This window comes from Canis lupus, chromosome 24, assembly GCF_048164855.1.
Source record: "Canis lupus baileyi chromosome 24, mCanLup2.hap1, whole genome shotgun sequence".
NCBI lineage: Eukaryota > Metazoa > Chordata > Mammalia > Carnivora > Canidae > Canis > Canis lupus.
The window spans coordinates 14,543,281-14,567,304 of NC_132861.1; the positions used below are offsets into that span (position 1 = coordinate 14,543,281).

The 24,024-nt window shown below is 39.1% G+C and overlaps 1 protein-coding gene and 1 long non-coding RNA gene across 13 annotated transcripts in view; one reads left to right on the plus strand and one right to left on the minus strand.

Annotated features, from left to right (window-relative positions):
- Positions 1-24,024, minus strand: part of WASF3 (WASP family member 3) — a 133,477-nt gene that overhangs the window by 64,645 nt on the left and 44,808 nt on the right. For 5 of the 12 annotated variants that reach the window (XM_072795711.1, XM_072795710.1, XM_072795699.1 and 2 more), the window contains exon 2: positions 8,423-8,505. The gene's annotated coding sequence lies outside the window, so the exon portion shown is untranslated. Of the gene's footprint in view, positions 1-3,572; positions 3,762-7,828; positions 7,902-8,422; positions 8,506-12,499; positions 12,519-12,565; positions 12,722-24,024 lie in introns of those variants that run through there. The other 7 variants (XM_072795706.1, XM_072795704.1, XM_072795707.1 and 4 more) reach the window with 7 other exon arrangements.
- LOC140615793 (uncharacterized) lies at positions 35-10,743 on the plus strand. The gene is made up of 3 exons (XR_012016268.1): positions 35-165; positions 10,159-10,198; positions 10,583-10,743. It is a non-coding gene; the product is annotated as an uncharacterized lncRNA (long non-coding RNA).

Genomic DNA, 24,024 nt, shown 5'->3' on the forward strand with positions numbered 1-24,024 from the left:
AACCTATGACATGATTAGAGGATTAGAACTTTCAGTTCTACCCACCCCCAACTTTGGAGAAGAAGGAAGGGCTTGACTGAGTTCAATCATCACAGGTCAATGATTTAATCAATCATACCTATGTAACAAAGCCTCCATAAAAACCCAAAAGGACAGCGCTTCCAGGTTGGTGAGCCAGAATGTATTCATATACTGGGAGAGTGGCATATCCCATACTCCATGGGGACAGAGGCTCCTGTGTTCTGCCAAACCTCTGACTGCTCAACCATATTCTTTAAAATCTTCTGTAATAAGCTAGTAATCTAGAAAGCAAACTGGTGTCCGGAGTTCTGTAAGCCACTCAATATAAAACCCAAGAAGGGGGTCGTGGGAGCCCCCAGTTTAGAGCCAGTCAGTCAGAAGTACAGGAAATAGTCTGGGCTTGTGAATGACGTTGGGCGGGTTGTGGGGGAGGAAGCAGGCTTATGGGACAGAAACCTTAACCTGTAGGGTCTGATACTGACTCCAGGGAGATAAATGTCAAAATTGAGTTAAATTGTTGGTCACCCAGCTGGTGTCAAATTGCCTGATGTGTGGAAAACCCACACGTCTGGTGTCAGAAGTGAAGTGATGCTGAGTGTAGAATTTATAGTACCAGAGATACATCAAGGAGTGCGCTTCCTTTACAATAACACTCTAAGAAATGCAAACTATCTACAGTGATAGAAAGCAGATCAGTGGTGGCCCTGGGGGTGGGGAACAGACAGGAGGGACAGATGATAAAGGGACAGTTTGCCACAAGCAAACTTCTGTAGGTACTGGTATATTCACTTTCTTGTATATAGTGATGGTTTCATGGGTGTGTGCACATGCCAGAATTTATCAGACTGTACATTTTAAATATTGTTTATGTCAATTATGCCTCAATAAAGCTGTTCAAAAATGGGTCAGTGGTGATGGATAAGAAAATAAGGACAGCAAATTAATGGGGAAATCACTGAACATTTATTTACTACTTAGATGCTAACATGAGGAGCTAGTAGAGATAACTCTGCTATTAGCCACAGACACAGGATTAAGTATCACACTGGGAGAAACAGAGATAAAAGATAAAATTAGGGAAGCCTGGGTGGCTCAGTGGTTGAGTGCCTGTCTTTGGCCCAGGGAATGATCCTGGAGTCCTGGGAGAGTCCCACATCAGGTTCCCTGCATGGAGCCTGCTTCTCCCTCTGCCTGTGTCTCTGCCTCTCTTTCTGCATCTCTCATTAATAAATAAATAAAATCTTAAAAAAAAAAAAAGATAAAATTAGCGATCAAGACAGGCTATTGCTCCAAGAGTGTTTACAAAGAGCCAGTTAGTGGCATAATAAACAGAAATGAGTTCAGTTCCCTAAGGCAAGTTATCCTCCTACAGAATTCCCTCACCTGAAGGGGCTTTGACTCCACCAACCTCATCAGCTAGTGTGCCACATGAAACAGTCTTCCGGCCAGACAAGCTGTGCAGGGAAGCAGAGGCAGCAGCAAGAAAAGCCCTAGTTCCTCAAGAGCTGAGGCCTGGGGGAAGCCATATAAGTCCCACTACACCCAACTCCTTATCTAAAATACAGCAGCCATCATACCTGCCTGCTTGCCTGAAAGGGCTGTGATGAGAAAGCATAGCTGCAGACCCAGTGACCACCATAAAGTGGAATGCAGACACTAGATATTACTCTATACAAATAAATGCTTACTTGACAAATTAAAAAGAAATTGAACTACCTCCCTTTTCACTTTAATTGGACAGCAAAAGGAAGATGCCATTAATCAGTACCACATTGTGATGAACATGAGAAGTTTGCACGCTATTTACCACAATATTATTACTTAAACCCACACGAACTATTTGTTAAATTAACGCCCTTTCAACAAAACTCCAATCATCAGCTCCTTATTCAGGGTATAATAAACATGTGAACTACACACATTTTACAAACAGAATGTTAAATTAAGCTAAATGGCATTGTTTTTATAATATAAAATATGTCAATAAACACTCAGAAGCCAAAAACACCAACAGCATTTTAACACTTTGCTAGAGACATGACTTTTGGAAAAAGACTGATCTCAAAGAATTTAGAAGTTCAAAAAGAAATTTTACGTACTCAGAATTTCCCTGATATTACCTATGACCTCAAGGTTTAATTCTCAAAAAGCTTTAGCTTTTGTTTCCAATTAACCAGTGAACCATAAATTAAAAGTCTTCTAAAAAATTAGCATCTCCTCTTTTTGTTAAGAGAGAAGTATCAGATATTTTTCTCTAACTTACTCTTTTGCATCATTTGTGAATGACATTCACCAAACAAATTTACAAAATCCAAAATGCATTAAGGCTTAAGTTCTTAGAGGAAACAACAAATTTTAAGATACAAAATTAGATAATTTGCCAAGTGTGTGAAGAAAACATTGTTACCATACCCCAAAATACCAAGTTGAACCACATGAAGTTACCACTTTTGTTGGTAAAAACAGCCAAATGTTGGTAATTTCACATGAATGAACAGTAAGAAATGAGATAAAATTAAAACTGCAATAAAGCTTAGAATCTAGCAACTGTTCGCTAGCATACATGCTACTAAACATAGGTTTTGGTGTTTTTAGAAACAAAAAGCATCCTGATGGCAATATTTTTGGCAACTAGAAATTACGCTCATGAAAGAAAGTTAAGATCAATTAAATGGCTGTTTTAGTTAACCATTCCCAATCGTTTGGGTCATGAAAGCACAAAGAGAAACATGAGAGTAAAATTTCTCAAATTTGTAACCTACGTACTTGGTCTCAAAACATCAAGTCTGGCATCCTATCAATTCCATTCCTCTGAATGTATTCCAGCAAGCAAATCAAGAGCACCATCAAAAGGATCACACAGGATTTCTAGGTAACTTTATAAAAAATCGACCAAAGAAACCAAATTATAAAGCTACATGGTAATATGACAAGTGGGAACATTTGCATACATAAGCATTTAATACACTATGTCACTGAGGTCTAAAATACAGCTGACCCTTGGACAACATGGATTTGAACTGCACGGCTCCATTTATATATGTGGCTTTTGTTTTTGTTTTTATAAATACGGTACAATACTGTAAATATAATTTCTCTCCTTGTGATTTTCCTAGCAACACTGACTCTTCTCTCACTTATTGTAAGAATACAGTTTGTAATACATACAACATACCAAGTATGTGTTAATCAACTGCTTATGTTATCAGTAAGGCTCTAGTCAACAAAAGACTATTGGTAAAGTTTTTGAACAGTCAAAAGTGATAATGCAGATTTTTTACTCTGTCGGAGGTTGGGACCCCAACCCCTGTGCTGTTCAAGGGTCAACTGTATTAGCTGCAGGTGTACACCACAGTGATTTGAATTTGTATGTAAATGATCATCACAAGGTAACATTCATTGCCACATGCTGTTGCTTTTTTCTTATGATGAGGACTTTTAAGATCTACCTTGTTTTAACAATTTTCAAATATGCAATATAGTATTATTAATTATAATCACCACGCTGTACATTATATCCCCAGGACTTATTTATATTTGGAAGTCTGTACCTTCTGAACCCTTCACTCATTTCACTCATTTCTCCCACCTTCGACTCTCCACCTCTGGCAACCACCAATCTGTTCTCTGTATTTACAACCTTGGTTGTTGTTTTAATTCTTCATGTAAGTGAAATCACACAGCATTTGGCTTTCTTTGTCTGATTTATTTCACTTAGTCCTCAAGGTCCATCCACGTTCCTGCAAATGGCAAGATTTCATTCTTTTTTGTGGCTGAATAGTATTCCATTATTGTTTCCATATACCATATAGTATTCTTTTTTATCTATCCATCCACTACTGGACACTTAAGTGTTTGCATACCTTGTCTACTGAGTACAATGCTGCAGTGAACATGGGGGTACAGATATCTTCTTAAATTAGTGTTTTCATTTTCATTAGATAAATATCCAGAAGTGGAACTGCTGAATCACATGGCAGTTCTACTTGTAACTTTTTGAGAAACCTCCACTCCATACTGTTTTCCACAAGGTTGCCCCAATTTACATTCCCACCAACAATGCACAAGGGTTCCTTCTTACCAGCACTAACTTTTTGATAATAGCCATTTTAACAGGTGTAAGGGAATATCTCATCGTGGTTTTGATCTGCATTTCCCTGATGAGCAGTGATATGTAGCATCTTTTCATATACTTGCTGCCCAACCAGTGTCTTCTTTGAAAAAAATATCTAGTCAGATCTTCTGCCTCTTTTATAATTAGATTTTTCTTGCTACTGAATTGTATGAGTTTTTAATATATCTTAGATATTAAGCCCTTACCAGAGATAGGAGTTGCAAATATTTTCTCCCATTCAGCAGTTGCCATTTCATTTTGTTGATGGTTTCCTTTGCTGTGCAGAAGCTTTTTAGTTTGATGTAGTCCCATTTGCTTATTTTTGCTTTTGTTGCCCTGGCTTTTGGAATTCAGATTCACAAAATCAACACCCAGACCATCTATACTTTCTTATAGAATTTTTATGGATTCTGGACTCACATTTATGTCTTTAACCCATTTTAAGTTAATTTTTGTTTATGCTGTAGAGTTAGTGGCCCAGTTTCATTCTTTTGTATGTAGCTGTCCAGTTTTCCCAACACCATTTATTAAAGAGACCGTCTCATTGTACATTCTTGGCTGCTCTCTCATAAACTGACCATATATGTATGGATTATATATCTGGGTTCTCTATTCTGTTCCACTGACCTATGTGTCTGCTTTTATAGTAAGACCATAATGTTTTGATTACTGTAGGTTGGTAATATAGTTTGCAATCCAGGAACATAATGCCTCCAGCTTTGTTCTTCTTTCTCAAGATTGCTTTGGCTATCCAGGCAGGATTTTTTGTGGTTTCATACAAATTTTAAAATTAGGCTCTATTTCTGTGAAAAATACCATTGGAATTCTGATATGGATTGCACTGAATCTGTAGATTGCTTTCTGTAATATAGATACTTTAAAAATAGTAATTCTTTCAATCCAATTCAAAACCAAATCTGTCAGATACCAGAGTCTTATAACATTTCTGCAACTAAGATCCTCTATTAGCATCACCATTTGAACACCCACTGTCTGCAATAAGCTCTGAGTATTATTTTTCATGTTTTCAGCAGCTCATCAAGATTATCCTCCTTTTAGAGATGAAGGAAATGAGAATCAAGGATTTAAGTGATTTTGCTCAAAAGCTTAAACCTATATGTTTTTAGCATTTGAACCAAGATTTTCTATTAACTCCTAAACTTACACTCCCTCTACTACACCACTACTCTGCATACCCTGTATCCGGCACCAGATATGGCCAATAACACATACAGCTGATCCTTGAACAACATGGGCTTGAACAACATGGTCCACTTATAAGTGGATTTTTTTTATTAATACAGTACTGTAAATGTATTTTCTCTTCTTTATGATTTTCTTAGCAATATTTTCTCTTCCCTAACTTACTTTATGCTAAGAACACAGTATGTATTACACACAATATACAAAATATATGTTAACTGACTGTTTATATCATTGGTAAGGCTTCTAGTCAAGGCTATCAGTAGTTAAGTTCTGGAGGAGTCAAAAGTTGTAAGTAAAAAAAAAAAAAAAAAAAACCTGTAAGTGGATTTGACTGTGTGGGAGTCAGTGCCCCTACCTGCTGCACTGTTCAAGGGTCAACTGCAATCAAAATGAAAACGCAAAAAAAAAAAAAAAAGGCAAAATATAATGGAAATGCACACAACTATTACACTATAAATTTGTTGACATTTTTAAGCATTCCATTAAGGCTGAGAAACTATTTGATTGCAAGAGACTTAGAAGTGATTCCAGTAACACCATCCAGAGACACACTGTCTTGCTTTACAACTATCCCAGGCAACTGGGACAAGGACGCAAGGTTTCCTCAATTCTTACCTGCCAAACATCATAAAAATATGTACATGGAAATTACTTAGCAGAAATCAAAGGGCATCATATGTGGCTTACATTATTACACAAAATATGTCAAGTATTCTGAGATATAGACAAGCATACGAAATAATTTTAACTCTTCCAAAGATAGTTATAATAGATTTCAGAAGTAGTTTTGTATGTCCTCTTAGAATTTAAGAAGACATCTTACCATTGCTTCAAATAGCCTTTTTCTTTAAATCAAAAAACAAGAGCTATTTAATGAAGTTTAAAACCAATGCATAACTTTTAAGTACTGCATACACAAAGCTTTCTGGTTATATTAGCAGAAAGAAGAAATGCTGAACTAAGACTCTACCAACAGATTATGCTGACTTAACTTTAGAGAAAACAGGAACTTAAAATCACGCATATAAATGTGGCCTTGCTCTTATGATTTTCAGATCATAACCACAGACACCAAAATGTAACAGATACTGTCTACCGGCATTCAACATTTATTCCCACCTCCTCTGTCCCCTTCCCTATATCACAGAGACTAGAAGACTAAAAGCTCATTTCTCAGGTCCCTTGCCATGGGACTTTAATTTTTCTTCTTTCTGTATCTATATGCCTTTTATTTCTTTTCTTTTTTCTTTACTGCACTGACTAGGACAAGTCAGAGTAAGAACACTGAGTGACCATCCTTTCTTATTTCCAATGGTAGGCAAAAACACTATGTCTTTCACCAGTAATTAAAATTATTAGCTGTAGATCTTTCATAGATACTACTTATCAAGTTGAGAAAGCTCCTTCTTTTCCGAGTTTTTATAGTGAATAAATGACAAATATTGTTAAATGCTCTTTCTATGCCTATTGAGATGATAATACAGGTTTGAAGAATTCTGTGTAGCTTGCTAATGTGAATTATATGACTGATTTTCAAATGAAGAACCAATCCTGCATTTCTGGAATAAATGGCACGTTAGCATGACATATTATACTTTTTATATAAACTTTATTCAAGTTGCTAGTATTTTGTTGAGAAATATCTTTGCATTTTTATATCAGAATAACTGCCTCATAAATTAGTGTACTCTTCCATTTTCTGAAGATTCTGAATATAATTGGTTTTATTTCTTTCTTTGTAAGTTGGTAGAATTCACCAATGAGTCCATTTAGGCTTAGAACATTTTTGGGAAGGAGGGCTTTTAACTACAAATTCAATTTCCTAAATAAAGAGAAATGTACATTATCCATTCCTTCTAAAAAGAACTTTTAGAATGTGATACTTAATTTCAAAACATCTGGAGATCTCACAGATAATCTGATATTGATTTCTAGCTTAATCCAAAAACAGATGTATGGGGATCTCTGGGTGGCTCAGCAGTTTAGCACCTGCCTTCAGCTACCCAGGGCGTGATCCTGGGGGATCGAGTCCCACATCGGGCTCCCTGCATGGAGCCTGCTTCTCCCTCTGCCTGTGTCTCTGTTCCCCCCCCCCCTTCTCTGTGTGTGTGTTTCTCACAAATAAATAAAATCTTTAAAAAAACACACACACACAGATGTATTCCTGAAAAACTACCTGTAAAGCATGGAAATCTAATTCAATTTTCTGATAGTAAATTAATGAAATGATATGCCCAGTCAAGGTGAGACAGAATTAAAGATCCAGTCTTACAGCATCCTTTTCTGTAAAGGATATTAAGAGCAATATGTTCTCTCTAAAGCACACCTTAAAAATCGAAAATTTTGTTATTTTCCCTCTATACTTCCCAAAAAGGGGGGGGGGGGAGAAAAGGACAATTTCCCATAGATCATCTGATATTTACAATTCTATAAAACAAATGATAGACATTTTGTACAAGGAAAATGAAGCTCAAAGGAATAACTTGCCTTAGTGGTTGGCCATGTCTCATTACTCTTGAATTATCCCTTGAAGATAGAGCAGTATAGATAATTTAAATCTCTAAAAAATTCAAGACCTCATTTTAGTCACTGTTGGAATCAACACCACCTCAGTTCTGAGTAAGATGTAGTAAAATCTAACTAGATTTAAGTTTTATCATCTTGACTGCTCATATCCATTCATTAGTAACAAGAATTAGATAATAAAGAACTGGTTAAACCCCAGGAAATTAAAAATAAATGGGCAAAATATGTAGGGAGGAAAATGAGACCCCAGTTTAATAAGTCATAAACTATACAGCCATATTTGCTTTTCACACAAATATTACTATGAAATGAATATAGCAAGTTATATTTTTTCTTGTTCAAATTCTTGAAATGTTGATTAGGATCTGAAGCTCTAAAATATTATCTGCTGTTAATATTTATATGTTAAAATATATTAATATGTAATATTTCAAAATATTAGAATATTTCACAGTATTCTATTTCAAATTAAAATTTTTTTTTTCAAATTAAAATTTTAAGCTATAATGTTACAGAAATTAAATGGCTTTATGGGTAAGAGGCACACATTCTTACCGTATTACGGGTTGCAGAAATTTCCCTCAGGTAGCATCACCACTTTGGCTCAGATATCAATAGAATGGCAATCAAAACTAAAACTAAAAAAAAAAAAAAAAAAAAAGTTAAATAACAGTAAGTAAAATGCATTCAAGTCTTCAAGAAAGTCTTAAATTCAAATTTCACATTTCAACAATTTCATCAAGGGAGTTCTAGTCCCAGAACTAGTTTTTTAAATTAGTTTAAGCAAGGAACTAATACGGTATGTGAATTCCTGTACAATTCCAACTCCTTATCCTGTAATAAGCTCCGAAATTAACTTTAAGAAATTATAGTAAATAGCTAAAGGGCAGAAAAACAAAAAGCCAAGTATATTACAGGTATATTCAACTGAAGTTCAGTTCATAGATTCAACACATATACATTTAAGGTTTTGCTACTGGGATCCCTGGGTGGCGCAGTGGTTTGGCGCCTGCCTTTGGCCCAGGGCGCGATCCTGGAGACCCGGGATCGAATCCCACGTCGGGCTGCCGGTGCATGGAGCCTGCTTCTCCCTCTGCCTATGTCTCTGCCTCTCTCTCTCTCTCTCTGTGACTATCATAAATAAATAAAAATTAAAAAAAAAAAATTAAGGTTTTGCTACTGCCCACATGAAGCGAACAATGACGATTCACACAAGAACTCTATCAGACAAGAGCATTCTATACTAATTAATACAAATTAACTGTATTTCAGGTATTTAAATACAATTGTAGTAAATTGTGTTTAAATTCAGGCTCCTCTGAATTTAAATACTGGTGGCACAGCTGGCTGAACATGGACTCATGGTTTCCACTCAGGTCATGATCTCAGGGTCATGAGATGGAGCCCCACATCAGACTCTGTGCTCTATGCAGAGTCTCTTTAAGACTCTCTTTCTCTTTCACTCTACCCCACATGCCTTCCTTCTCTAAAGTAAACAAATATATCTTTTAAAAAATATATTTGAATTCAATAAAAATCTTGATCACTTTATAAATACTTTAATATAATGTATGTGGATAAAACAGTAATTAATACTTGCTGAATGATCCTAAAAAGTGTTTCCAGGATAACTGATACTCATAATAGCAAGATTATAGAGCAATCTGATACTATTTATCATTGTGCTGGAGCTAGGTGGTAACAGAAAGTATGACAGTTTCCTACCCAAAGAGTTATGGTTTACTTAGGAAGAACATGCAGAAGAAAATTTGGTGACTATCATTCATTCATTCAGCAGAACTTCACCAAGCATCCTATAGGAGTCAGTTCCCCCTTAAACAATGCAGACATAGAAATGAATAAGAAAATGCCTGCTCATCAGAGAACTAAAAGTCTTGTGATGGTGATCAATATATTCTAATAATTATAATACATTAAGGTAGCTGCAAGAAGGCAAGAGTCAGGTAGAGGAGTGGGATATATCAAACAGCTTCTCGGGGGACAAAGAGTAGGGAGGAGGAGGCCAGGCAAAGGCCATGTGGGCACAGGAGAAGAGCAATATGCAATTTCTGAATGGGAAAACAACTTTGAGTCTACTAAAGAGGATTCTCTGGATATGGATGAATTACATGTAGGCCTGTGGATGAGAACCTATGCAGTTTAGAATGTCACTACCATTTTGAAAGTAGGGGGAAAAATAGATCATTCAATGATCCTCTAACTTATACATGTCCCACTAGTTTGCTTATTTAAAATTAAAAGCAGCGCATAATTTTCTTCTCTTTCCTTAGGAGCAGCTGTACAGCATTCTCTTGATTATGCAGAGAAAAAGTGAGTTCTTCCTAAGGAATTTGCATTAGTGATCACTTTATTTCCAAACAGAGAGAATAAGCCCTGGGTTTTTGATTATCCAGGCCCAATTTTACCTCTCTCAGATCACCTTATTTGCATGATTCTGAAAGTAGCCAGCACTATACATTTCCCTTCAGATATGGCTCTATCTAGCTAATTGTGAGGGATAGGGTTCAAAGTGGATGACCATTTGTGTTTAGCAATCATGTGTTAATTCTTCCTTTGGGAAATACAACAAGTTTTCCCATTTGCCTGAAATGCTATGTTCTATTGTTATTAGCTATCACTTGGTGAATGGTTTACTCAGGATTAGGCACAGTGCTCACATGTCACATACATTTTAACTTAATCTTCACAACGCAGGTAATATCTATCTCCAACAAAAAATGAGGAAACCAAGGACCAGAGGGTATGATATGCCCAGGATGACACAGCTTGGAAGAAAACAGGGTCAGGATAGGTCTGTCTGTCTGCAGTCACTTTTCTGAACTGCTGCATTAAACAGCTTCCTTTTTGGATATGTACACATGCATTTTTCTTTCCTGTTCTGCTGCTACCATGTCTCACTAAAATCAGGAAACCATAAACGTCTTGAAGAATCAACTAGACTTTGTGAGCATGTTGCTTAATATTATAGGGGGAGAGTTTATCTTTGAAGCTACAGTTTAAGGTTATTAAGTGTGAAACCCAGCACCTCTATTTAGGTGTTAGGGAAACACATTTATATGCAACACCAGAATTCAAATTCTATTTATGTCCCATGGTTAAGCTCTGGATGGTACTGAAAATGCTTCTCCGTGGCTGTGATCTAGGAGCACAGTTGCCCTGTTAATTTCCTACCAATGAGTCTGCATCCATGATGCTCCCCCAGCATGAAGGCCCTCTTCTCACTTCTATGCACACCAATTGTGCCCAGCCTTCAGAATGCAGCCTAGTACAGCCTCCTCCCCACAACCATTCAGCTCTCTAGCTGCTCAATAAACACTTATTTCTTGCAGTGATGTGTCCCCACCCTAGAAGACCAAAGTCCAATCCCGCAACCCCCCCAACAACCTCTTAGTCCACCACAGGAAAACTGTACAAACAAGGAATCTGCATCCAATGTGATAAAGGTGTATACATGATATCAAAACAGTGGAAGGGAGGGAGAGGTAGAAAAGATATCACAGCCCTGGTAACACAGGTGCGCTAATCCAGATGACAGATGATGACATAAAATAAGATGGGAAGAATTTTTTTAAAGGGAACAAACTTGACAGAAGTGCTGGGTGATAGGTGGATGGGATGCTAGGATGTCTCTTGGGAGGTAGAGTCAAGGACCACTTATGCAGCACTATCCGGCAATGACGGTTGTGTTCTGAAGATGAAACCATCCAATATGGCAGCCTCCAGCCACATTTGGCACTTGAAATGTGGCAACTGTGGCTGAGAAACTAAATTAATTTTATTCCATTTTAATGAATGTTCATTTAAATAGCAACACATAGCTAGCAGCTACTGTACTAAACAGTGCAACCCTTACCAATTCAGGCTTGAGATACTGAGTTGGGTTAGTACCGTATCTGGGAAAAGGAATACCAAGAGAAAGGTATATGAACATGCGAGTATTTGTTGAACAGGTGAATGAACAAGCCAATGAACAGATAACAAACTGACTCCTCCCTTTAAGATCCCATTCAAAGAGTACCTATCCCTGCTCCTTCAGGTATCCAACACTGCTTTCAGTATGGTGGCATCGAAATGTACTCATGCTGTGTCCAGACATCAGTTTAATTCTTAAAATACTGCTAAATTAAAATTCCTTATGCTATTCAGAGTAAAAACAAAAACAGAAAAAAAAAAACAAAACAAAAAAGAAAAACGGTTATCGTGAAATTATTGCAAGGCAATAATCACACACCAAGGATAATCAAGCCAGGGTAAATAACTACCTAGGAAAATGTCTTTTTCTAAAAATAGGAAGAATGGAGGAGGAGAGGACTAAACAGCCTTATGATGAACTCAGGTCATTACAAATATATTACAGACCATTCAGCTCCTAAGCAGTTCAGCTGATGTTCAATTTACATTCCTCTACACTCTGCTAAGAGAAATGACTTATCTCATGAAATACCTAATTTTGTTCTACAGAGCATTTTAAAAGTTCAATGATAATGAAGTTGACCCTAGTAATATGCCCTTTTATCTTAGTTATCCACAACATCCAAGTCAATATAAGATAAATAACCCCGCAACAGGAAAACATGTCACCTGAGAACAGGTTGTGTCCAAACAACTTACTGTTAATCTCGTCAATATTATCTTAATCTGATTGTACCAGGATTTCTTTACTATTTTGGTCCTCACCATGCCTCTCAAGCTTTCGAATCCAGTTTTCCAGAATTGAGAAGCTGCCCTGTGTACAACACCCACACATGTTCCAGAGAGCTGTCTCCCGGCTGGGTTTTCCAGGGCTACCTTGTTAACCAAACTCAAGTTCTAAGGGGTCCTCCCTCCCCCAGGAGACTGCATCATCAGTGTTCTTAACTATTCACGTGTGAAGTTCTATTTACAAGACTGTTAGGCACTTTAGAACCTGTAGTCTCTGTTACCTGCAGAGAAACCAATCTCATAAGAATGTCTAATATGAACATTTTCAGCTAGACTCGTACATCTGACGACACAGTAAAAGAGAGCAGCCTTGTGTTTCCCCTCCTTGGCCTCTCTCAGGTTGGATACCTATACTCTAACTTCCAGTGCTGGAACAGTCCTCCGTCTTTGAATTTAGAGCCAGTTAGGGACACACTTAGCTAGTCCCACAATTCAATGTATGAGTGAGTTGTTTTGTAGAAAGTAAAACAAAAACTCTAAGTAATAAGGTCTTGGCCTCCAGAAAGCTTTATCTTATCTGGTGAGGAAGAGTAAATAAACACAAAGAATATGAAACGAGTCTCAGGAGGGATAGTGCTATGAGTAAAACAGAACTGCAGCTAGCTGATATTTACTGGTCACCTATGTATATCACACTGTCAACCAGGTCCACTTTCATGTATTTAATAATTAATAAAACCACATTAATTATGAGTCCAAGTGAAAAATTCTCCCGGTTTTGAGTGATCTGTTCATTAAAAAGTCCTTATCCCAGACCTAAATACAACGGTCATAAAAACAATATTTTCTTCCCCTTAACTTAATCAACAGTGTAACTACCTGGTAAAATATGAGGAATGAACAATCAATTCCTGACATAACATGACTTTTGCAGAGATCCACAGCTGGTCCACACTCTAGGCTAATAATGCTCAAAGAATCAAACAGCTCAGATAAAGATCTGGGTCATGTCAACCACTCATGAATCCATTCAAACACTTACTATCCTACTATGCATCAGAAATACAACCATGAGTCAGACAAAGGCAAGGCTATATAGGAAAAGACACCACACCGCAAGTTCAAAAGTGCTGTGGTCAGAGTTTTGAGAGAAGAGAAAGCTAGTACGAGCTGCAATAAACAGGAAAAGACTTAAATCCGCATGGGACTCAAAGTGATACCAAGAGACTGGTTATGATCCTCTGAGATGCACAGATTATACAAAGTCAATAAAAAGATAAATGCTGTATCAGTTCTTAAGTATTAGGACACCATGAGGAAGTCAGGATCATGAGCAGTACATCCAGAGCTTGCTCCTGAAATGAAAACTGAATCTGCATGCCAGACTCCAGGGAAGCTACAGGAAACTCAAGGGCAAGCATTAGGAGGAGTCCAGAGGTCCACCCCACCCTCTCCCTGTACCCACCCACCTGCCTGAACACTCCTCAGGAGAGAGAAACCATGAGTGGGGAATCCCACTCATTAAGAAACACTATTTGAGATAAGGCTTTCTTTATATTCAGTAAGAGCCTACATCTTTCTAACTGCCAAACAATGCTCTGCTTTGCCCATTGAAAGCAAGCAGAGTCCACCACCCCCTCAGCTCTGCAAACATCCAAGTGTCTAAAGGCAGAGTTAAATGCCCCACCTTTCCCAGGTGCTCTCTGGCCGGTCCTTCAGGAGGTGCAGTGCTCAGAACAATGTATACCAGATGTTGCCTGAGGGAAGCAGCACACACTTCCCACTAATGAAGCCAGCCTGCCAGTTTGTTCTACTGGTTCTCTCTCCTGGGTGCTGCCACCACACTAGGCCCACTCCTGCTTATTAGGAAATCTCCATTCTGGCCCCACCACTCTGCAATAGGACCCCCAGGCTACAGGGTGGCCTCCTCTCCCAAGCTGCACTCATGCCCTGAGTCCCCACTCCTGCATTTCTCTACCCCTGCCTCCCTGCTTGTGGGCCTTCCTAGTGACTCAGAGTCACTTCCACTGCAAAGCACTGTTCAGCCTCCCGGGAGCATCCCCTTCCCCCTTCTCCATGTCTACCAAGCAAAGGGGCAAGCAAAGGGGCAATACCAAATGCCATAGTGCAGTGGACTCCCAGGCCAGAATTGAGCTCCAACCAACTTCCCCCACTTACTTACACAGTCCAAGACTCCAAGCAGGTTACTTAAGCCTAAATCTCCTGAACTACAAAAATGAGACTGTGGGAGTTATATATGCTAATCTGCAGGACAATCCAGGCCTTGCACATGATAAGCAACAAAGAGTACCTATCATTGCTATTACTACTTGCTTCACCACCACCACCATTACAATCTGTTCCCCATCACACTGTCACACCCACCAGGGCTGTCCACCAGGGTTGGGAGTGTCACCCACATCTTTATACCCCCAGGGCTTTACACAAAATCACATTCACAGCAATCTCTTGAGCAATGTTTGGTCCAAAAGAAAACAAATATTGAGTGAATACATGAGCACAGAGGGAACCTAAAACCAAGATGATCGAAGAAGTTCAGATTTAGTTCTATCCCTAAATGTGCCTAGTTATTCATTATCACAACAGAATGCACTGAGCTGCTAAGAGATCAAAGAATTTAGAGGCTGAAACGTTCAAAAATTTATACTAAATGGAATCTGTTTTCAAAGAAAAAATGGATCTAGTTGTATGATACTTCTGCCTACTGCAAATATTACAGTTTTTTGTTTATTTTCTGTTTTTACTATTCATGGCAGAGGTTGGGCCCTGGGCAGCCACCCGTGAGCCTTAACACTTCTGACCCCTAACCGCTCTTCACTGTGAAAATTTTTTTTTCATTTACCTTATTAAATCCCTAGTACCGCCGGGGCAGCTGGGTGGCTCAGTGGTTGAGCATCTGCCTTTGCCTCGGGGCATGATTCCAGGGTTCTGGGATCTAGTCCTACATTGGGCTCCCTACAGGGAGCCTGCTTCTCCCTCTGCCTATGTCTCTGCCTCTCATTCTCTCTCTCTCTCTCTCTCTCTCTCTCTCTTGCTCTCGCTCTCGCTCTCACTCTCTCGTTCTCTCTCTGTCATGAATAAATAAACAAGTAAATTCCTAGCACGTAACTCAGCATTTGGCACACAACTCACACTCAAAAAACATCTGCCAAAAAAATTATTTTTCCTGAATGCTGAGATTAAAAAAAAAGAAAATCACAATGCTTCTTCATGACCTACTTCAACCTGGAAAGTTGGATTCGCCTTGTGTCCAGTGACCTTATCCTGGCCCAATGGCTTACCACTTTTAAGTGCTGGGCTTCACCCAAGCAAAGAGCAGGAGAATTTGGGTCAACAGAACACTCGTTTCAATTCAGCCAGTTAATGAGCTTTTGTGCAAAGGGCATAAAAAGATAAATATTAACTTGCTCAAGATAAAATAAGGCTTCCAGCTTGAGGCAAGATTGCTGACTATGAAAAAGTTTTTTAAATGCTGTTTAGCAACATTATGGAACAATCTACAACCATTAAATACAAATGTGGAGTGATACCAATTGGCTCTGTCGAGCACTTTCTTTCATGACCCTCATAGGCAGCCTGAGAGTCGAGGAAAGAAAGCTGCAGGCAGGACAGATGCAGGGGACAGAGGGACAGCGGTCCTGGTGGGGGAGTGAGCTGCCAACAGGAAGGATGGGAAAGCAGGACGAAGCCCAGGGGACCCTGAAGATTTGTTCCAGAATTCTGCAGACAACAAGAGATACAACACACTTGCCCATTTAGACATCCCAGAATCCCAGAATTTTTTAAACTCCCTTTCTTGAAAGTGGAACACTGTGTCCTTGGCTGATGTTCTGGTACTTCTCCTGTTGCTTGTGACCCCATAAAGATGACAAACCAACGATTCTGGGAAGGCCTCTGAACACAACAACTTAAAAGTTGAAAGAGATCCAATTCAAGTGAAAGATTTTCTTGCCTAAATGATGCTAATATTTTTCTCTGCTTTAATTACTGAATCCTGTAATTGGAATTCATCACTGATTCAAAGAGATGCTAAAAATAGTCTATTTCAGATTGTAGAATGAGAAGCATCATGTAATTTTCCTACTAAATGGACTTCTATTTTTTTCACAGCTCAGTGACTTATTCTTGAAATAGATTTCCTCTTTTTATTAACCAAAAATGTAAGACACTTCCGATATACATTAAACATTAATTTTCTAATACTGATTATGCATTTGTAAGTTTGTAAGTGAAATCTCAGACATATACTAACCTTGCTTAAAAACAGTTCCTTTTCCATTCCATTTCCACTGAATCACGACCTTCATGAAACACCTCTGATTAAAAAGTACTATCTTATTTCCACATGATAAATGAATTAAAAGAAACCCGCTATCCCATAGGCTCTCCACTGCCAGTGGAATTTGAACCATCATGCCACTTACAAAAGGGCTTTTGCATGAAGCATCTCCTTTAATCTCCACAACCACCCTAACACATAAACTAAAAAGAAGTTTTCTTAACAATGATTAAAGCTGCTTTACGGTTTGGTGCCTGCCTTTGGCCCAGGGCGCGATCCTGGAGACCCAGGATCGAATCCCACGTCGGGCTCCCGGTGCAGGGAGCCTGCTTCTCCCTCTGCCTGTGTCTCTGCCTCTCTCTCTCTCTCTCTCTCTGTGACTATCATAAATAAATAAAAATTAAAAAAAATAATAACTCTTAAAAAAAAATAAAAAAAATAAAGCTGCTTTATTCTTCAACTGGCTTGAGTCTCTTCTGCTCTCCTGTATCTATAAATTGTCTCTGGTGTCTGGCCACATTTTGGTTGTGAGCACCTGTGAACCTGATTCACTTGTTACCTGTGTCTTTATTGGCTAGATGTGACCTGTCTTGATCCCAATACTCACTTGCTTTCCCTTCATGCCAAACTCAAATCTTGAACTTCCAGCCCCACTTTGGGTCTGCTGACTCTTTCTCACCTATCCCCACATCAACCACAGTCCCATGCTACCACAGATACCACCCAGGCCCCTACACAGGGATCTGTGGGGCCTGCTAGGAGTAGTTGAGAGAAGGATAGTGTCTTATTTTTTATCTTTAGCTAATAACCTGAAGTTCTGCATTTCCATTGCTATTTCAAGAGCAAAACAAACGGAACACAGGTACCAGTGGCAGTTGCTCTTAGCTCCCCATGACCCTATAACCTTCCTCTTCAAGCTCACATGAGATATTAGGACAATGTAGGCTAAAAAACCATACAGTCATCAAACAACATCCTGCTGGAAACCAAACATCAAAACCAAATCAGGAATACCATTCAGATTATTTTTTTTTAAGATTTTATTTATTTATTTATTCATGAGAGAGGGAGAGAGAAAGAGGCAGAAGGAGAAGCAGGCTCCATGCAGGGAGCCTGATGTGGGACTCTATCCCAGGACTCTAGGATCATGCCCTGAGCCAAAGGCAGATGCTCAACCACTGAGCCACCCAGGCGTCCCATCATTCAGTTTCATTAAATATGCTGAATCTTAAATTTGGACAAAGAATTATTACATAAATGCATAGAAGTACTTAGGAAATCTGTGCATTATCGGATGGAAGCAGCAGATGTAAGCACTGCATTGCAGAGGCCTCTTTTTTTTTTCATTACCATGACAATTTTTACATATTCTAAAAACAAAACCTATTTCAAAGCTAGCTATGTAATACTAAACCTAACCTAGGGATTTCATGTGCCATTCAACAAGTACCTTCAGTTACTTGTTTTCCCCCTTGAGGATAATTATAGTACCAGCCAATATAACAAACAGGTCCAGGGACACCTTTGGCTCAAGTCATGATGCCGTGGAACTGGGATTGAGTCCTGCATCGGGCTCCCTGCATGGAGCCTGCTTCTCCCTCTGCCTATGTCTCTGCCTCTTTCTCTGGGTTTCTCATGAATAAATAAATAAAATCGTAAAAAAAAAAAAATAGGTCCATAAACTTCTATCTACAGGGGAGCCTGTGTGTTCAAAGAAGACTAACAAATACAGCAGTCACATTTTATGGCACATCTATACTCAATCCCCTTGAGCCTCTAGTCAAACCCTAATGTCCACTCTATCTAAAGTAGTCAGGGAGCTGAATGGCTCACCACCTGACTACAAGAATACCACAGCTTGTGACAGAAGACAAACACAAAGGAAAAGAACCATCACTACCCAAAAATGAATATAAAATTTCAGGCATCCAGAAAGTAACTTATTGCCACTGAAAACATTTCTAGCGTTAAGTTCTGTCTGCTGTTAATTAGTAGTGAGGGACCCCTGGGTGGCGCAGCGGTTTAGCGCCTGCCTTTGGCCTAGGGCGCGATCCTGGAGACCTGGGATCGAATCCTATATCAGGCTCCTGGTGCATGGAGCCTGCTTCTCCCTCTGCCTATGTCTCCGCCTCTCTCTCTCTCTCTCTCTCTGTGTGACTATCATAAATAAATGAAAATTAAAAAAAAAAAAAAGTTTAATTAGTAGTGACCATTTAATTAGTGGCATCCAATATGATCTTGGAGAAAACATATTCTGAGGACCAGGGGCTGCAGGATAAAAGGGAGAGAACAGAGATGTGAGCACCAGAGACTAGAACTCCATGCCTGGATCTACCACTGGAAGCTGTGGACTCTGGGGAAGTTAATACCATCTGGGCCTCAGTCTCCCCATCTGTAAAAGGCCAACAGTGCCCTTCCCCCCACAACTTAAGAGTGTAAACATAAGAGGAAGATGAGCCATTTTTTCAAAGAACACAGCAAGGAGGCAGATGTGTAATTAACGGTCGCTGCTAACCCTCTACTACAGAAGCTAAATTCATACTTGTGCACTTGTCACACACTTGTCATCAAACAAGGAGGCAGAAGCACCCTGCCACCATCGGGCAGTGTTACTTGGGCCGCTATGGCAAAGGCGAAATGGAAATACAATGGCATTTGGAAATGCAAACGACATGCCCCTTTCTCATTCTCCTCAAGTTACTGTAGTTAACACCCTACCTGTCTGCAAATGACAATGCAGATGCTTGTGGGCAGCGGCCAATGTACAGGACGTGCCCCATTCAGTTCTTGTTTGATTTCTGCCAATAAAGACGATGGCCAACTTACCCACTGAAAGAAAGGGCATGGAATGTGGATATTCCAAACTGTAGGTATTTTGGTATTTGAAATCCCAGTGTTTATTTTACTTAACAAAAGCTCCTTTACTTTTATAGTCTTCAGTTAAGTTTGAATTTTGCCTGAAATGCTAGCTGAATCTGTCAACCCTGAAAGCGTGAAGTTGCCAAGATCCAGATTCTGTTCTGTTCTCTCCACCACCCACCATAATCCCGAATAGTTGACATCATTTTTCTCTCCAAATCGAGAAAAGCCCACTCTCCCAAAGACAGACCTCAAGTCTAAAGAACCTTTTGGCACAGGGGTCATGATTAAGTGACTGACTCCACGTATAAACTGAGAGAATTAAAGTTGCAACAATCTATTCAGGGATTGTCAGCAGATGTGAAATCAAAATGCACTCCAACAAGTTTCATACCCAATTTTATCTTCTCCCTTTACAACTACAAAGAAAAATGAAATTCCATGGAAATTTACTAAAATAAATACTATATAAACCACATACCAAAGATGTATAATGGTATGAATTTTCATGTGTTACAAACACAGTAAGATTAAACACTATTTTTTATCAACCTCAATGCTTAAAATAAATGGCCCTTAAATCTTCCTAACAAAGCGGCCAGCAATATTTAAAATCCACTGAAGGCAAGTTAATGAGTTACCGAACCTAAAAATACTAGAAAGACGTTTTAACTAAACTAACAAAATCATGCAACTTCAATATATCATGGCCCTCCCTTACTACATAACATACAACCTCAAGCATTTTCAACCTATGGGACACCTGGGTGGCTCAGCAGTTGAGCTTCTGCCTGTGGCTCAGGGAATGATCCTGGGGTCCAGGGATCAAGTCCAGCATTGGTTTATCCACAGGGAGCCTGCTTCTCCCTCTGCCTGTGCCTCTGCCTCTCTCTGTGTCTCATGAATTAATAAATAAAATCTTAAAAAAAAAAAAAAAAGAATTTTCAACCTAAAAGACCTGCATATTGATAGTTTCTACCCTGCCATCAAGAAAACTGCCACCACTACATAGCACCTGCCTACAACAAGTAAAGAAAGGAAGAGTGGGAAGGTGGAAAGAGAGTTGTAGAGGAGAAACTGACAAGATTCGCTAGCGGGGTGGTGCTGATGGTCCTGCTTCTTCTCCGAGGTCATAAGTTATATGGAGCGGGAGCTCCTGCTCCTCTTTTGCTAATGACTTGAACACAAGGAAATTAAATTCATGCAAAAAGGCGCTGAAAACATCTGGCCTCCGACACTAACATACCCAACAAAACAAAGAAAACTTCAGCTCCAGTAAACACTGAGATTTCTTATTGGAAATACCTTTTAAAAAAAAAAAAAAGGAAATACCTTTTTAGTCAAGATTTGTATTATGAATTCTAGCCAGGATCATATCACACAAGGACATTCAGAAAGGAAAAAAAGAGAAGCATACCAGCTGACATTTCCTGAGCCTTGCAAGGCCCAGCCAGGAACACTGCTCAAATGCTTTACATGCTTTCTGTATTTCATCTGATCCTCATAACAACCCCGTGAGCAGGATCCCCATTTTACAGATGAGGAAACCAGGAAACAGAGAAGAGATTGCCTCAAGGTCACACAATACGTAATGGAGTTGAGATTCTAACCTAAAAAGTCTCTGCCTCCAGAGACTAGGCTTTGTAACCACTAACCGCCTCCTGTCTTCTGAAATTAAAAATGTCACTGCAAAGAAAACTCAGGAAATGGAAAGCTATCAAATTTCCTTTCCACTCACCTTATTGTACACTCCACTATCAAAGAGAAATTTCACAATCTCTCTCTACAGCACTCCTCTGTAAGCTGTTATTCAAGCTCTGTGAAGTCTACCGTGGACTTCTGCATTCAGTACATCACTTAATCCTTTGGGCTCGAAGAGGAGGGTAGAGGCAGGTACTATAAACCCCAATTAACAAATGAGTATCTTTCCGAGTGTAGGTAAAACTGAACACTACCATAAGCTTCGAAGTGGCAAAGGCAAGGCTGAACTCCCAGTCCATTTATAGTAGACGATGACTTTGGAATATTTTGCCTCCTTTGTCTAAATGAACTGAATCCTGTGGGATAATGGTAACTTCCATTCTATCACGTTACACAGAGACGGCTCACCCCAGGACTTAAGGGAGGAAGCATCCTTCCTGAAGGGCCCTGCTGGGCTCTAGATGGTGCCTGCCAGGGTGGGGGAGGGGTGGCCCCACGGGGAAAGAGCTACTTTAACAGGAGCAACAGGAGAGTTGCCTCAGCTGAAGGCAATGATAGCTCTGAGAATTGAAAGGAGAAGCTGCTCCCAAAATATATAACTGCCTCTAGCTCTCTAGGGCAATGATTCACAAAGTGTAGGGCACCAATGGGCAGGGGGACTGGAGACACAAAATGACTGAACAGAGAGAAAGAAAGGAAATTAAGCTTTCTTCCTAAGGACAACAGGTCAACAGTGGTGTTCATAGGAGGTATTACAGGGGCCCAGAGCTGCCCCAGGATGGGCCACTTTGGCATGAAAGTTATTTTGAGTTAAAAGTGATCAAAACCTAGCAGATGCAGGAAAAGCTCTGCCTCCTCCTCAACTGCCTAAATTTACTTTGGAAGGGAGAGCTGGTACCAGGAAGAGAGTCATTCAGAGACTCCCCTTTACCTAAGAAACTGATCTGCATCATAGGGCAACATTGTTTTTCCAGACATCTCTTCTCACCTTCCTGCTAATGGCCTCCCTCCCCTCGGCATCCTCAGGCCCTCCTCCTCTCAACTCATAGAAGCTGCAGGTGGCCTCACGGTCTTTGAAATTTCTAGTCTGTCTGGATTCCCCTTATGTACGCTACTGAATTTGATTTTCTACTGTTAACCAGTCTCATGTCACTCCATTGCCCCTTACCCCCTAACACTCTCTCTCTCTCTGCCCCCATCTCCAAATAGATAGATAGATAGATAGATAGATAGATAGATAGATAGATAGATAGATAAAAAACAGTAGGGCAAAGAGAGACCTCCCGAGGAGAAGAAAGCCAGACTGGAAAGAAAGAAAGCTCATTAGTGTACCCAAAACTAGCAGTCAAACTATAATACTAAGAGAGAGCCATTCACTGTTCAGAAAGTTAGCAGCCTAGTTCTAAAACATAGAGATCTCCAGTGTCTTACTGGAATCATTCTGAAGCTCTGCTGAAAACAAAGGTCTGATTCCATTCTCAAAACATTTGAAGGTAATGGCGAACTAAATCTAACTCTTGCTCGTTTCCTCACATTAGCAGTAGGATCAAAAAAGGGACAAGCCCTTTCCTAGGAGGTAGATATTCATCAGTCTTTACTGTTTATTACACAGAATGACCAGGGCACAATAAAAAATTATGGAACAAGAGGAACACATGATTCATAAAAAAAGAGAAAACAATAGTCAACAGAGGTAAACCCATATATGACCATAACGTTGCAATCAGTAGATATAACTATATTAAACATACTAAAGAATCTTGTGGGAAAGATGAGCAGAGGAACATGAACAGGGGAGGATTTCAGCAAAGTAAACCAGAAACTAAACAACTAAATAGAAAAGCTAGAAATGAAAATTACAACTTCCAAAAGAACTACTCCGATGAGCTTAACAGTAAACTTGGAACAGTGGAAGGTTCTGAAAATCTGAAGAGAAAAAAAACAGTAATTTTTTAAAAACAAGCAATAAAACCTCCCAAGATCCGTGTCACAATATCAAATGGCTTGCCTACAAGTGAAATTGGGAATTCTGGAAGGTGAGGAGAGACAGACAATGGGACAAAGAAATATCTGCAAAAACAACATGTGAGAACTTAATATTGTGATGAAGGACATCAACCCACAGAACCAAGAAGTTCACTTAATTCAAAGGAGGATAAATACAAAGAAAACCACACTTAGGCACATCACAGCCAAACTGTTGAAAACCAAAGATAAACAGAAAATATCCAAAGCCACCACAGGAAAAAAAGCCATACTGAATATAGGGAATAGCAATAAGACATGTAAGAAAGGTACACTTTATCAAAAATAAATCAGAATGCAAGGGAGTGACATTTTTAGAATGCTGACAAAGGGGAGGGGGAACAAATGGTCACACAGAATGATTTATCCAGCAAAAATACTTTCAAAAACAAAAGCATCAAAAATTAAAACTCTTGACTCTGGTAAGAGAATGAAAACAAGCTACATACAGAAAGAAAATAACTGGAAAATGAATATGCAACAAGGGCTTCCTATCTAGAATATATAAAGAGTCATAAAACTCAGCAGTTAAAAAAAAAAGCAAACAATCCAAGTATAAGATGAGAAACATTTCATCATAAACATTTTTTTTATTTGTTTTATCTTTTTT